Source organism: Eleutherodactylus coqui, chromosome 8, assembly GCF_035609145.1.
Source record: "Eleutherodactylus coqui strain aEleCoq1 chromosome 8, aEleCoq1.hap1, whole genome shotgun sequence".
NCBI classification, from domain to species: domain Eukaryota; kingdom Metazoa; phylum Chordata; class Amphibia; order Anura; family Eleutherodactylidae; genus Eleutherodactylus; species Eleutherodactylus coqui.
Window position 1 is genome coordinate 201,853,321 of NC_089844.1, and position 19,082 is coordinate 201,872,402.

A 19,082-nucleotide genomic window follows, 5' to 3' on the forward strand; every position below is an offset into this window, starting at 1 on the left:
CATTCCATTATGATGTCGTAATGCAAAATTCCATTATGATGTCATAATGTAACATGCCATTATGATGTCATAATGCAAAATTCCATTATGATGTCATAATGTAAAATTCCATTATGATGTCATAATGCAAAATTCCATTATGATGTCATAATGCAAAATTCCATTATGATGTCATAATGCAAAATTCCATTATGATGTCATAATGCAAAATTCCATTATGATGGCATAATGCAAAATTCCATTATGATGGCATAATGCAAAATTCCATTATGATGTCATAATGCAACATTCCATTATGATGTCGTAATGTAAAATTCCATTATGATGTCATAACGTAAAATTCCATTATGATGTCATAATGCAACATTCCATTATGATGTCGTAATGCAAAATTCCATTATGATGTCATAATGTAACATGCCATTATGATGTCATAATGCAAAATTCCATTATGATGTCATAATGTAAAATTCCATTATGATGTCATAATGCAAAATTCCATTATGATGTCATAATGCAAAATTCCATTATGATGTCATAATGCAAAATTCCATTATGATGTCATAATGCAAAATTCCATTATGATGTCATAATGCAAAATTCCATTATGATGGCATAATGCAAAATTCCATTATGATGGCATAATGCAAAATTCCATTATGATGTCATAATGCAAAATTCCATTATGATGTCATAATGTAAAATTCCATTATGATGTCATAAAGCAACATTCCATTATGATGTCATAATGCAAAATTCCATTATGATGTCATAATGTAAAATTCCATTATGATGTCATAATGTAAAATTCCATTATGATGTCATAATGTAACATTCCATTATGATGTCATAATGCAACATTCCATTATGATGTCATAATGCAAAATTCCATTATGATGTCATAATGCAAAATTCCATTATGATGTCATAATGTAACATTCCATTATGATGTCAAAATGCAAAATTCCATTATGATGTCATAATGTAAAATTCCATTATGATGTCATAATGCAAAATTCCATTATGATGTCATAATGCAAAATTCCATTATGATGTCATAATGCAAAATTCCATTATGATGTCATAACGTAAAATTCCATTATGATGTCATAATGCAAAATTCCATTATGATGTCATAATGTAAAATTCCATTATGATGTCATAATGCAACATTCCATTATGATGTCGTAATGCAAAATTCCATTATGATGTCATAATGTAACATGCCATTATGATGTCATAATGCAAAATTCCATTATGATGTCATAATGTAAAATTCCATTATGATGTCATAATGCAAAATTCCATTATGATGTCATAATGCAAAATTCCATTATGATGTCATAATGCAAAATTCCATTATGATGTCATAATGCAAAATTCCATTATGATGGCATAATGCAAAATTCCATTATGATGGCATAATGCAAAATTCCATTATGATGTCATAATGCAACATTCCATTATGATGTCGTAATGTAAAATTCCATTATGATGTCATAACGTAAAATTCCATTATGATGTCATAATGCAACATTCCATTATGATGTCGTAATGCAAAATTCCATTATGATGTCATAATGTAACATGCCATTATGATGTCATAATGCAAAATTCCATTATGATGTCATAATGTAAAATTCCATTATGATGTCATAATGCAAAATTCCATTATGATGTCATAATGCAAAATTCCATTATGATGTCATAATGCAAAATTCCATTATGATGTCATAATGCAAAATTCCATTATGATGTCATAATGCAAAATTCCATTATGATGGCATAATGCAAAATTCCATTATGATGGCATAATGCAAAATTCCATTATGATGTCATAATGCAAAATTCCATTATGATGTCATAATGTAAAATTCCATTATGATGTCATAAAGCAACATTCCATTATGATGTCATAATGCAAAATTCCATTATGATGTCATAATGTAAAATTCCATTATGATGTCATAATGTAAAATTCCATTATGATGTCATAATGTAACATTCCATTATGATGTCATAATGCAACATTCCATTATGATGTCATAATGCAAAATTCCATTATGATGTCATAATGCAAAATTCCATTATGATGTCATAATGTAACATTCCATTATGATGTCAAAATGCAAAATTCCATTATGATGTCATAATGTAAAATTCCATTATGATGTCATAATGCAAAATTCCATTATGATGTCATAATGCAAAATTCCATTATGATGTCATAATGCAAAATTCCATTATGATGTCATAATGGAAAATTCCATTATGATGTCATAATGTAAAATTCCATTATGATGTCATAATGCAACATTCCATTATGATGTCATAATGCAAAATTCCATTATGATGCCATAACGTAACATTCCATTATGATGTCATAACGCAAAATTCCATTATGATGTCATAATGTAAAATTCCATTATGATGTCATAATGCAAAATTCCATTATGATGTCATAATGCAAAATTCCATTATGATGTCATAATGTAACATTCCATTATGATGTCATAATGCAACATTCCATTATGATGTCATAATGCAAAATTCCATTATGATGTCATAATGCAAAATTCCATTATGATGTCATAATGTAACATTCCATTATGATGTCATAATGCAAAATTCCATTATGATGTCATAATGCAAAATTCCATTATGATGTCATAATGTAACATTCCATTATGATGTCATAATGCAAAATTCCATTATGATGTCATAATGCAAAATTCCATTATGATGTCATAATGTAAAATCCCATTATGATGTTATAATGCAAAATTCCATTATGATGTCATAATGTAAAATTCCATTATGATGTCATAATGCTAAATTCTATTATGATGTCATAATGCTAAATTCCATTATGATGTCATAATGTAAAATTACATTATGATGTCATAATGCTAAATTCTATTATGATGTCATAATGCAAAATTGCATTATGATATCATAATGTAACATTCCATTATGATGTCATAATGCAATATTCCATTATGATGTCATAATGTAACATGCCATTATGATGTCATAATGCAACATTCCATTATGATGTCATAATGCAACATTCCATTATGATGTCATAATGCAAAATTCCAGTATGATGTCATAATGCATCATTCCATTATGATGTCATAATGCAACATTCCATTATGATGTCATAATGTAACATTCCATTATGATGTCATAATGTAACATTCCATTATGATGTCATAATGCAAAATTCCATTATGATGTCATAATGTAAAATTCCATTATGATGTCATAATGCAAAAATTCCATTATGATGTCATAATGCAAAATTCCATTATGATGTCATAATGTAAAATTCCATTATGATGTCATAATGCAAAATTCCATTATGATGTCATAATGCAAAATTCCATTATGATGTCATAATGCAAAATTCCATTATGATGTCATAATGTAAAATTCCAATATGATGTCATAATGTAAAATTCCATTATGATGTCATAATGCAAAATTCCATTATGATGTCATAATGTAAAATTCCATTATGATGTCATAATGCAACATTCCATTATGATGTCATAATGCAAAATTCCATTATGATGCCATAACGTAACATTCCATTATGATGTCATAATGCAAAATTCCATTATGATGTCATAATGTAAAATTCCATTATGATGTCATAATGCAACATTCCATTATGATGTCGTAATGCAAAATTCCATTATGATGTCATAATGTAACATGCCATTATGATGTCATAATGCAAAATTCCATTATGATGTCATAATGTAAAATTCCATTATGATGTCATAATGCAAAATTCCATTATGATGTCATAATGTAAAAATCCATTATGATGTCATAATGCAACATTCCATTATGATGTCATAATGCAAAATTCCATTATGATGTCATAATGTAACATTCCATTATGATGTCATAATGCAAAATTCCATTATGATGTCATAATGTAACTTTTTATTATGATGTGATAATGCGAAATTCCATTATGATGTCATAATGTAAAATCCCATTATGATGTTACAATGCAAAATTCCATTATGATGTCATAATGTAAAATTCCATTATGATGTCATAATGCTAAATTCTATTATGATGTCATAATGCTAAATTCCATTATGATGTCATAATGTAAAATTACATTATGATGTCATAATGCTAAATTCTATTATGATGTCATAATGCAAAATTGCATTATGATATCATAATGTAACATTCCATTATGATGTCATAATGCAATATTCCATTATGATGTCATAATGTAACATGCCATTATGATGTCATAATGCAACATTCCATTATGATGTCATAATGTAAAATTCCATTATGATGTCATAATGTAACATTCCATTATGATGTCATAATGCAACATTCCATTATGTCATAATGCAAAATTCCATTATGATGTCATAATGCAAAATTCCATTATGATGTCATAATGTAACATTCCATTATGATGTCATAATGCAAAATTCCATTATGATGTCATAATGTAAAATTCCATTATGATGTCATAATGCAAAATTCCATTATGATGTCATAATGCAAAATTCCATTATGATGTCATAATGTAAAATTCCAGTATGATGTCATAATGCAAAATTCCATTATGATGTCATAATGTAAAATTCCATTATGATGTCATAATGCAACATTCCATTATGATGTCATAATGCAAAATTCCATTATGAAGCCATAACGTAACATTCCATTATGATGTCATAATGCAAAATTCCATTATGATGTCATAATGTAAAATTCCATTATGATGTCATAATGCAAAATTCCATTATGATGTCATAATGCAAAATTCCATTATGATGTCATAATGTAACATTCCATTATGATGTCATAATGCAACATTCCATTATGATGTCATAATGCAAAATTCCATTATGATGTCATAATGCAAAATTCCATTATGATGTCATAATGTAACATTCCATTATGATGTCATAATGCAAAATTCCATTATGATGTCATAATGCAAAATTCCATTATGATGTCATAATGTAACATTCCATTATGATGTCATAATGCAAAATTCCATTATGATGTCATAATGCAAAATTCCATTATGATGTCATAATGTAAAATCCCATTATGATGTTATAATGCAAAATTCCATTATGATGTCATAATGTAAAATTCCATTATGAAGTCATAATGCTAAATTCTATTATGATGTCATAATGCTAAATTCCATTATGATGTCATAATGTAAAATTACATTATGATGTCATAATGCTAAATTCTATTATGATGTCATAATGCAAAATTGCATTATGATATCATAATGTAACATTCCATTATGATGTCATAATGCAATATTCCATTATGATGTCATAATGTAACATGCCATTATGATGTCATAATGCAACATTCCATTATGATGTCATAATGCAACATTCCATTATGATGTCATAATGCAAAATTCCAGTATGATGTCATAATGCATCATTCCATTATGATGTCATAATGCAACATTCCATTATGATGTCATAATGTAACATTCCATTATGATGTCATAATGTAACATTCCATTATGATGTCATAATGCAAAATTCCATTATGATGTCATAATGTAAAATTCCATTATGATGTCATAATGCAAAAATTCCATTATGATGTCATAAAGCAAAATTCCATTATGATGTCATAATGTAAAATTCCATTATGATGTCATAATGCAAAATTCCATTATGATGTCATAATGCAAAATTCCATTATGATGTCATAATGTAAAATTCCATTATGATGTCATAATGCAAAATTCCATTATGATGTCATAATGTAAAATTCCATTATGATGTCATAATGCAACATTCCATTATGATGCCATAATGCAAAATTCCATTATGATGCCATAACGTAACATTCCATTATGATGTCATAATGCAACATTCCATTATGATGTCGTAATGCAAAATTCCATTATGATGTCATAATGTAACATGCCATTATGATGTCATAATGCAAAATTCCATTATGATGTCATAATGTAAAATTCCATTATGATGTCATAATGCAAAATTCCATTATGATGTCATAATGCAAAATTCCATTATGATGTCATAATGTAAAAATCCATTATGATGTCATAATGCAACATTCCATTATGATGTCATAATGCAAAATTCCATTATGATGTCATAATGTAACATTCCATTATGATGTCATAATGCAAAATTCCATTATGATGTCATAATGTAACTTTTTATTATGATGTGATAATGCGAAATTCCATTATGATGTCATAATGTAAAATCCCATTATGATGTTATAATGCAAAATTCCATTATGATGTCATAATGTAAAATTCCATTATGATGTCATAATGCTAAATTCTATTATGATGTCATAATGCTAAATTCCATTATGATGTCATAATGTAAAATTACATTATGATGTCATAATGCTAAATTCTATTATGATGTCATAATGCAAAATTGCATTATGATATCATAATGTAACATTCCATTATGATGTCATAATGCAATATTCCATTATGATGTCATAATGTAACATGCCATTATGATGTCATAATGCAACATTCCATTATGATGTCATAATGCAACATTCCATTATGATGTCATAATGCAAAATTCCAGTATGATGTCATAATGCATCATTCCATTATGATGTCATAATTAGAGATGAGCGAACGTGTTCGGCTCCGCCCCTTTTCACCCGAGCACCGAACTTTGCGAGCAATTCCGTGCTCGGGCGAAAAAAGTTCGGGGGTCGCCGTGGCAGCGCGGGGGGGTGCGGCGGGGAGTGGGGGGGAGAGGGAGAGAGAGAGGGCTCCCCCCTGTTCCCCGCTGCTGCCGCCCGCGCCGCCGCACCTCCCCCCGCCGCCCGGCGCCGGCCGAATACTTACGCGCGGACACTGAAGTCCTCGGATAAGCCGGTGTCTGGGTGCGTAAGTGTTCGTTAAGAACACGTTCGCTCATCTCTAGTCATAATGCAACATTCCATTATGATATCATAATGTAACATTTCATTATGATGTCATAATGTAACATTCCATTATGATGTCATAATGCAAAATTCCATTATGATGTCATAATGTAAAATTCCATTATGATGTCATAATGCAAAAATTCCATTATGATGTCATAATGCAAAATTCCATTATGATGTCATAATGTAAAATTCCATTATGATGTCATAATGCAAAATTCCATTATGATGTCATAATGCAAAATTCCATTATGATGTCACAATGTAAAATTCCATTATGATGTCATAATGCAAAATTCCATTATGATGTCATAATGTAAAATTCCATTATGATGTCATAATGCAACATTCCATTATGATGTCATAATGCAAAATTCCATTATGATGCCATAACGTAACATTCCATTATGATGTCATAATGCAAAATTCCATTATGATGTCATAATGTAAAATTCCATTATGATGTCATAATGCAAAAATTCCATTATGATGTCATAATGCAAAATTCCATTATGATGTCATAATGTAAAATTCCATTATGATGTCATAATGCAAAATTCCATTATGATGTCATAATGCAAAATTCCATTATGATGTCATAATGTAACATTCCATTAAGATGTCATAATGCAAAATTCCATTATGATGTCATAATGCAAAATTCCATTATGATGTCATAATGTAACATTCCATTATGATGTCATAATGCAAAATTCCATTATGATGTCATAATGCAAAATTCCATTATGATGTCATAATGTAACATTCCATTATGATGTCATAATGCAAAATTCCATTATGATGTCATAATGCAAAATTCCATTATGATGTCATAATATAGAATTCCATTATGATGTCATAATGCAAAATTCCATTATGATGTCATAATGCAAAATTCCATTATGATGTCATAATGCAAAATTCCATTATGATGGCATAATGCAAAATTCCATTATGATGTCATAATGCAAAATTCCATTATGATGTCATAATGTAAAATTCCATTATGATGTCATAAAGCAACATTCCATTATGATGTCATAATGCAAAATTCCATTATGATGTCATAATGTAAAATTCCATTATGATGTCATAATGTAAAATTCCATTATGATGTCATAATGTAACATTCCATTATGATGTCATAATGCAACATTCCATTATGATGTCATAATGCAAAATTCCATTATGATGTCATAATGCAAAATTCCATTATGATGTCATAATGTAAAATTCCATTATGATGTCATAATGCAAAATTCCATTATGATGTCATAATGCAAAATTCCATTATGATGTCATAATGTAAAATTCCATTATGATGTCATAATGCAAAATTCCATTATGATGTCATAATGTAAAATTCCATTATGATGTCATAATGCAACATTCCATTATGATGTCATAATGCAAAATTCCATTATGATGCCATAACGTAACATTCCATTATGATGTCATAATGCAAAATTCCATTATGATGTCATAATGTAAAATTCCATTATGATGTCATAATGCAAAATTCCATTATGATGTCATAATGCAAAATTCCATTATGATGTCATAATGCAAAATTCCATTATGATGTCATAATGCAAAATTCCATTATGATGTCATAATGTAACATTCCATTATGATGTCATAATGCAACATTCCATTATGATGTCATAATGCAAAATTCCATTATGATGTCATAATGCAAAATTCCATTATGATGTCATAATGTAACATTCCATTATGATGTCATAATGCAAAATTCCATTATGATGTCATAATGCAAAATTCCATTATGATGTCATAATGTAACATTCCATTATGATGTCATAATGCAAAATTCCATTATGATGTCATAATGCAAAATTCCATTATGATGTCATAATGTAAAATCCCATTATGATGTTATAATGCAAAATTCCATTATGATGTCATAATGTAAAATTCCATTATGATGTCATAATGCTAAATTCTATTATGATGTCATAATGCTAAATTCTATTATGATGTCATAATGCTAAATTCCATTATGATGTCTTAATGTAAAATTACATTATGATGTCATAATGCTAAATTCTATTATGATATCATAATGCAAAATTGCATTATGATATCATAATGTAACATTCCATTATGATGTCATAATGCAATATTCCATTATGATGTCATAATGTAACATGCCATTATGATGTCATAATGCAACATTCCATTATGATGTCATAATGCAACATTCCATTATGATGTCATAATGCAAAATTCCAGTATGATGTCATAATGCATCATTCCATTATGATGTCATAATGCAACATTCCATTATGATGTCATAATGTAACATTCCATTATGATGTCATAATGTAACATTCTATTATGATGTCATAATGCAAAATTCCATTATGATGTCATAATGCAAAATTCCATTATGATGTCATAATGTAAAATTCCATTATGATGTCATAATGCAAAATTCCATTATGATGTCAAAATGTAAAATTCCATTATGATGTCATAATGCAACATTCCATTATGATGTCATAATGCAAAATTCCATTATGATGCCATAACGTAACATTCCATTATGATGTCATAATGCAAAATTCCATTATGATGTCATAATGTAAAATTCCATTATGATGTCATAATGTAAAATTCCATTATGATGTCATAATGCTAAATTCTATTATGATGTCATAATGCTAAATTCCATTATGATGTCATAATGTTAAATTACATTATGATGTCATAATGCTAAATTCTATTATGATGTCATAATGCAAAATTGCATTATGATATCATAATGTAACATTCCATTATGATGTCATAATGCATCATTCCATTATGATGTCATAATGCAAAATTCCATTATGATGTCATAATGTAAAATTCCATTATGATGTCATAATGCAAAATTCCATTATGATGTCATAATGCAAAATTCCATTATGATGTCATAATGTAAAAATCCATTATGATGTCATAATGCAACATTCCATTATGATGTCATAATGCAAAATTCCATTATGATGTCATAATGCAAAATTCCATTATGATGTCATAATGTAAAATTCCATTATGATGTCATAATGCAACATTCCATTATGATGTCGTAATGCAAAATTCCATTATGATGTCATAATGTAACATGCCATTATGATGTCATAATGCAAAATTCCATTATGATGTCATAATGTAAAATTCCATTATGATGTTATAATGCAAAATTCCATTATGATGTCATAATGTAAAATTCCATTATGATGTCATAATGCTAAATTCTATTATGATGTCATAATGCTAAATTCCATTATGATGTCATAATGTAAAATTCCATTATGATGTCATAATGTAAAATTCTATTATGATGTCATAATGCAAAATTGCATTATGATATCATAATGTAACATTCCATTATGATGTCATAATGCAATATTCCATTATGATGTCATAATGTAACATGCCATTATGATGTCATAATGCAACATTCCATTATGATGTCATAATGCAACATTCCATTATGATGTCATAATGCAACATTCCATTATGATGTCATAATGCAAAATTCCAGTATGATGTCATAATGCATCATTCCATTATGATGTCATAATGCAAAATTCCATTATGATGTCATAATGTAAAATTCCATTATGATGTCATAATGCAAAATTCCATTATGATGTCATAATGCAAAATTCCATTATGATGTCATAATGTAAAAATCCATTATGATGTCATAATGCAACATTCCATTATGATGTCATAATGCAAAATTCCATTATGATGTCATAATGTAACTTTTTATTATGATGTGATAATCGGAAATTCCATTATGATGTCATAATGTAAAATCCCATTATGATGTTATAATGCAAAATTCCATTATGATGTCATAATGCTAAATTCTATTATGATGTCATAATGCTAAATTCCATTATGATGTCATAATGTAAAATTACATTATGATGTCATAATGCTAAATTCTATTATGATGTCATAATGCTAAATTCCATTATGATGTCATAATGTAAAATTACATTATGATGTCATAATGCTAAATTCTATTATGATGTCATAATGCAAAATTGCATTATGATATCATAATGTAACATTCCATTATGATGTCATAATGCAATATTCCATTATGATGTCATAATGTAACATGCCATTATGATGTCATAATGCAACATTCCATTATGATGTCATAATGTAACATTCCATTATGATGTCATAATGTAAAATTCCATTATGATGTCATAAAGCAACATTCCATTATGATGTCATAACGCAAAATTCCATTATGATGTCATAATGCAAAACTCCATTATGATGTCATAATGCAAAACTCCATTATGATGTCATAATGCAACATTCCATTATGATGTCGTAATGTAAAATTCCATTATGATGTCATAAAGCAACATTCCATTATGATGTCATAATGCAAAATTCCATTATGATGTCATAATGCAAAATTCCATTATGATGTCATAATGCAAAACTCCATTATGATGTCCTAATGCAACATTCCATTATGATGTCGTAATGCAAAATTCCATTATGATGTCATAATGTAACATGCCATTATGATGTCATTATGCAAAATTCCATTATGATGTCATAATGTAAAATTCTATTATGATGTCATAATGCAAAATTCCATTATGATGTCATAATGCAAAACTCCATTATGATGTCATAATGAAAACTCCATTATGATGTCATAATGCAAAATTCCATTATGATGTCATAATCCAAAACTCAATTATGATGTCATAATGCAAAATTCCATTATGATGTCATAATGCAAAATTCCATTATGATGTCATAATGCAAAATTCCATTATGATGTCATAATGCAAAATTCCATTATGATGTCATAATGTAACATTCCATTATGATGTCATAATGCAACATTCCATTATGATGTCATAATGCAAAATTCCATTATGATGTCATAATGCAAAATTCCATTATGATGTCATAATGCAAAATTCCATTATGATGTCATAATGTAACATTCCATTATGATGTCATAATGCAACATTCCATTATGATGTCATAATGCAAAATTCCATTATGATGTCATAATGCAAAATTCCATTATGATGTCATAATGTAACATTCCATTATGATGTCATAATGCCAAATTCCATTATGATGTCATAATGTAACATTCCATTATGATGTCATAATGTAAAATTCCATTATGATGTCATAAAGCAACATTCCATTATGATGTCATAATGCAAAATTCCATTATGATGTCATAATGTAAAATTCCATTATGATGTCATAATGTAAAATTCCATTATGATGTCATAATGCAACATTCCATTGTGATGTCATAATGTAACATTCCATTATGATGTCATAATGCAAAATTCCATTATGATGTCATAATGTAAAATTCCATTATGATGTCATAATGCAAAAATTCCATTATGATGTCATAATGCAAAATTCCATTATGATGTCATAATGCAACATTCCATTATGATGTCATAATGCAACATTCTATTATGATGTCATAATGCAAAATTCCATTATGATGTCATAATGTAAAATTCCATTATGATGTCATAATGTAAAATTCCATTATGATGTCATAATGCAACATTCCATTGTGATGTCATAATGTAACATTCCATTATGATGTCATAATGCAAAATTCCATTATGATGTCATAATGTAAAATTCCATTATGATGTCATAATGCAAAAATTCCATTATGATGTCATAATGCAACATTCCATTATGATGCCATAATGCAACATTCCATTATGATGTCATAATGCAACATTCCATTATGATGTCATAATGCAACATTCCATTATGATGTCATAATGTAACATTCCATTATGATGTCATAATGCAAAATTCCATTATGATGTCATAATGCAAAATTCCATTATGATGTCATAATGCAAAATTCCATTATGATGTCATAATGTAACATTCCATTATGATGTCATAATGTAAAATTCCATTATGATGTCATAATGCAAAATTCCATTAAGATGTCATAATGCAACATTCCATTATGATGTCATAATGCAACATTCCATTATGATGTCATAATGCAAAATTCCATTATGATGTCATAATGTAACATTCCATTATGATGTCATAATGCAAAATTCCATTATGATGTCATAATGCAAAATTCCATTATGATGTCATAATATAGAATTCCATTATGATGTCATAATGCAAAATTCCATTATGATGTCATAATGCAAAATTCCATTATGATGTCATAATGCAAAATTCCATTATGATGTCATAATGCAAAATTCCATTATGATGTCATAATGCAAAATTCCATTATGATGTCATAATGTAAAATTCCATTATGATGTCATAATGCAAAAATTCCATTATGATGTCATAATGCAAAATTCCATTATGATGTCATAATGTAAAATTCCATTATGATGTCATAATGCAAAATTCCATTATGATGTCATAATGTAAAATTCCATTATGATGTCATAATGTAAAATTCCATTATGATGTCATAATGCAAAATTCCATTATGATGTCATAATGCAAAATTCCATTATGATGTCATAATGTAAAATTCCATTATGATGTCATAATGCAACATTCCATTATGATGTCATAATGTAAAATTCCATTATGATGTCATAATGCAACATTCCATTATGATGTCATAATGCAAAATTCCATTATGATGCCATAACGTAACATTCCATTATGATGTCATAATGCAAAATTCCATTATGATGTCATAATGTAAAATTCCATTATGATGTCATAACGCAACATGCCATTATGATGTCATAATGCAAAATTCCATTATGATGTCATAATGTAAAATTCCATTATGATGTCATAATGCAAAATTCCATTATGATGTCATAATGTAAAATTCCATTATGATGTCATAATGCAAAATTCCATTATGATGTCATAATGTAAAATTCCATTATGATGTCATAATGCAAAATTCCATTATGATGTCATAATGTAAAATTCCATTATGATGTCATAATGCAACATTCCATTATGATGTCATAATGCAAAATTCCATTATGATGTCATAATGTAACATTCCATTATGATGTCATAATGCAAAATTCCATTATGATGTCATAATGTAACATTCCATTATGATGTCATAATGCAAAATTCCATTATGATGTCATAATGTAAAATTCCATTATGATGTCATAATGCAAAAATTCCATTATGATGTCATAATGCAAAATTCCATTATGATGTCATAATGTAAAATTCCATTATGATGTCATAATGCAACATTCCATTATGATGTCATAATGCAAAATTCCATTATGATGTCATAATGTAAAATTCCATTATGATGTCATAATGCAACATTCCATTATGATGTCATAATGCAAAATTCCATTATGATGTCATAATGTAAAATTCCATTATGATGTCATAATGCAAAATTCCATTATGATGTCATAATGTCAAATTCCATTATGATGTCATAATGCAACATTCCATTATGATGTCATAATGCAAAATTCCATTATGATGTCGTAATGTAAAATTCCATTATGATGTCATAATGCAACATTCCATTATGATGTCGTAATGCAAAATTCCATTATGATGTCATAATGTAACATGCCATTATGATGTCATAATGCAAAATTCCATTATGATGTCATAATGTAAAATTCCATTATGATGTCATAATGCAAAATTCCATTATGATGTCATAATGCAAAATTCCATTATGATGTCATAATGCAAAATTCCATTATGATGTCATAATGCAAAATTCCATTATGATGTCATAATGCAAAATTCCATTATGATGTCATAATGTAAAATTCCATTATGATGTCATAATGTAAAATTCAATTATGATGTCATAATGCAAAATTCCATTATGATGTCATAATGCAAAACTCCATTATGATGTCATAATGCAAAACTCCATTATGATGTCATAATGCAAAATTCCATTATGATGTCATAATGCAAAATTCCATTATGATGTCATAATGTAAAATTCCATTATGATGTCATAATGCAAAATTCCATTATGATGTCATAATGTAAAATTCCATTATGATGTCATAATGCAACATTCCATTATGATGTCATAATGCAAAATTCCATTATGATGCCATAACGTAACATTCCATTATGATGTCATAATGCAAAATTCCATTATGATGTCATAATGTAAAATTCCATTATGATGTCATAATGCAAAATTCCATTATGATGTCATAATGCAAAATTCCATTATGATGTCATAATGTAACATTCCATTATGATGTCATAATGCAACATTCCATTATGATGTCATAATGCAAAATTCCATTATGATGTCATAATGCAAAATTCCATTATGATGTCATAATGTAACATTCCATTATGATGTCATAATGCAAAATTCCATTATGATGTCATAATGCAAAATTCCATTATGATGTCATAATGTAACATTACATTATGATGTCATAATGCAAAATTCCATTATGATGTCATAATGCAAAATTCCATTATGATGTCATAATGTAAAATCCCATTATGATGTTATAATGCAAAATTCCATTATGATGTCATAATGTAAAATTCCATTATGATGTCATAATGCTAAATTCTATTATGATGTCATAATGCTAAATTCCATTATAATGTCATAATGTAAAATTACATTATGATGTCATAATGCTAAATTCTATTATGATGTCATAATGCAAAATTGCATTATGATATCATAATGTAACATTCCATTATGATGTCATAATGCAATATTCCATTATGATGTCATAATGTAACATGCCATTATGATGTCATAATGCAAAATTCCATTATGATGCCATAACGTAACATTCCATTATGATGTCATAATGCAAAATTCCATTATGATGTCATAATGTAAAATTCCATTATGATGTCATAATGCAACATTCCATTATGATGTCGTAATGCAAAATTCCATTATGATGTCATAATGTAACATGCCATTATGATGTCATAATGCAAAATTCCATTATGATGTCATAATGTAAAATTCCATTATGATGTCATAATGCAAAATTCCATTATAATGTCATAATGCAAAATTCCATTATGATGTCATAATGTAAAAATCCATTATGATGTCATAATGCAACATTCCATTATGATGTCATAATGCAAAATTCCATTATGATGTCATAATGTAACATTCCATTATGATGTCATAATGCAAAATTCCATTATGATGTCATAATGTAACATTCCATTATGATGTCATAACGTAACATTCCATTATGATGTCATAATGCAAAATTCCATTATGATGCCATAACGTAACATTCCATTATGATGTCATAATGCAAAATTCCATTATGATGTCATAATGTAAAATTCCATTATGATGTCATAATGTAAAATTCCATTATGATGTCATAATGCAACATTCCATTATGATGTCGTAATGCAAAATTCCATTATGATGTCATAATGTAACATGCCATTATGATGTCATAATGCAAAATTCCATTATGATGTCATAATGTAAAATTCCATTATGATGTCATAATGCAAAATTCCATTATAATGTCATAATGCAAAATTCCATTATGATGTCATAATGTAAAAATCCATTATGATGTCATAATGCAACATTCCATTATGATGTCATAATGCAAAATTCCATTATGATGTCATAATGTAACATTCCATTATGATGTCATAATGCAAAATTCCATTATGATGTCATAATGTAACATTCCATTATGATGTCATAATGCAAAATTCCATTATGATGTCATAATGTAACTTTTTATTATGATGTGATAATGCGAAATTCCATTATGATGTCATAATGTAAAATCCCATTATGATGTTATAATGCAAAATTCCATTATGATGTCATAATGTAAAATTCCATTATGATGTCATAATGCTAAATTCTATTATGATGTCATAATGCTAAATTCCATTATGATGTCATAATGTAAAATTACATTATGATGTCATAATGCTAAATTCTATTATGATGTCATAATGCAAAATTGCATTATGATATCATAATGTAACATTCCATTATGATGTCATAATGCAATATTCCATTATGATGTCATAATGTAACATGCCATTATGATGTCATAATGCAACATTCCATTATGATGTCATAATGCAACATTCCATTATGATGTCATAATGCAAAATTCCAGTATGATGTCATAATGCATCATTCCATTATGATGTCATAATGCAACATTCCATTATGATGTCATAATGTAACATTCCATTTTGATGTCATAATGTAACATTCCATTATGATGTCATAATGTAACATTCCATTATGATGTCATAATGCAAAATTCCATTATGATGTCATAATGTAAAATTCCATTATGATGTCATAATGCAAAAATTCCATTATGATGTCATAATGCAAAATTCCATTATGATGTCATAATGTAAAATTCCATTATGATGTCATAATGCAAAATTCCATTATGATGTCATAATGCAAAATTCCATTATGATGTCATAATGTAAAATTCCATTATGATGTCATAATGCAAAATTCCATTATGATGTCATAATGTAAAATTCCATTATGATGTCATAATGCAACATTCCATTATGATGTCATAATGCAAAATTCCATTATGATGCCATAACGTAACATTCCATTATGATGTCATAATGCAAAATTCCATTATGATGTCATAATGTAAAATTCCATTATGATGTCATAATGCAAAATTCCATTATGATGTCATAATGCAAAATTCCATTATGATGTCATAATGTAAAATTCCATTATGATGTCATAATGTAAAATTCCATTATGATGTCATAATGCAAAATTCCATTATGATGTCATAATGCAAAATTCCATTATGATGTCATAATGCAAAATTCCATTATGATGTCATAATGCAAAATTCCATTATGATGGCATAATGCAAAATTCCATTATGATGTCATAATGCAAAATTCCATTATGATGTCATAATGTAAAATTCCATTATGATGTCATAAAGCAACATTCCATTATGATGTCATAATGCAAAATTCCATTATGATGTCATAATGTAAAATTCCATTATGATGTCATAATGTAAAATTCCATTATGATGTCATAATGTAACATTCCATTATGATGTCATAATGCAACATTCCATTATGATGTCATAATGCAAAATTCCATTATGATGTCATAATGCAAAATTCCATTATGATGTCATAATGCAAAATTCCATTATGATGTCATAATGTAACATTCCATTATGATGTCATAATGCAAAATTCCATTATGATGTCATAATGTAACATTCCATTATGATGTCATAATGCAAAATTCCATTATGATGTCATAATGCAAAATTCCATTATGATGTCATAATGTAACATTCCATTATGATGTCATAATGCAAAATTCCATTATGATGTCATAATGCAAAATTCCATTATGATGTCATAATGTAACATTCCATTATGATGTCATAATGCAAAATTCCATTATGATGTCATAATGCAAAATTCCATTATGATGTCATAATATAGAATTCCATTATGATGTCATAATGCAAAATTCCATTATGATGTCATAATGCAAAATTCCATTATGATGTCATAATGCAAAATTCCATTATGATGTCATAATGCAAAATTCCATTATGATGTCATAATGCAACATTCCATTATGATGTCATAATGCAACATTCCATTATGATGCCATAATGTAACATTCCATTATGATGTCATAATGTAACATTCCATTATGATGTCATAATGCAAAATTCCATTATGATGTCATAATGTAAAATTCCATTATGATGTCATAATGCAAAAATTCCATTATGATGTCAAAATGCAAAATTCCATTATGATGTCATAATGTAAAATTCCATTATGATGTCATAATGCAAAATTCCATTATGATGTCATAATGCAAAATTCCATTATGATGTCATAACGTAAAATTCCATTATGATGTCATAATGCAAAATTCCATTATGATGTCATAATGTAAAATTCCATTATGATGTCATAACGCAACATTCCATTATGATGTCATAATGCAAAATTCCATTATGATGCCATAACGTAACATTCCATTATGATGTCATAATGTAAAATTCCATTATGATGTCATAATGTAAAATTCCATTATGATG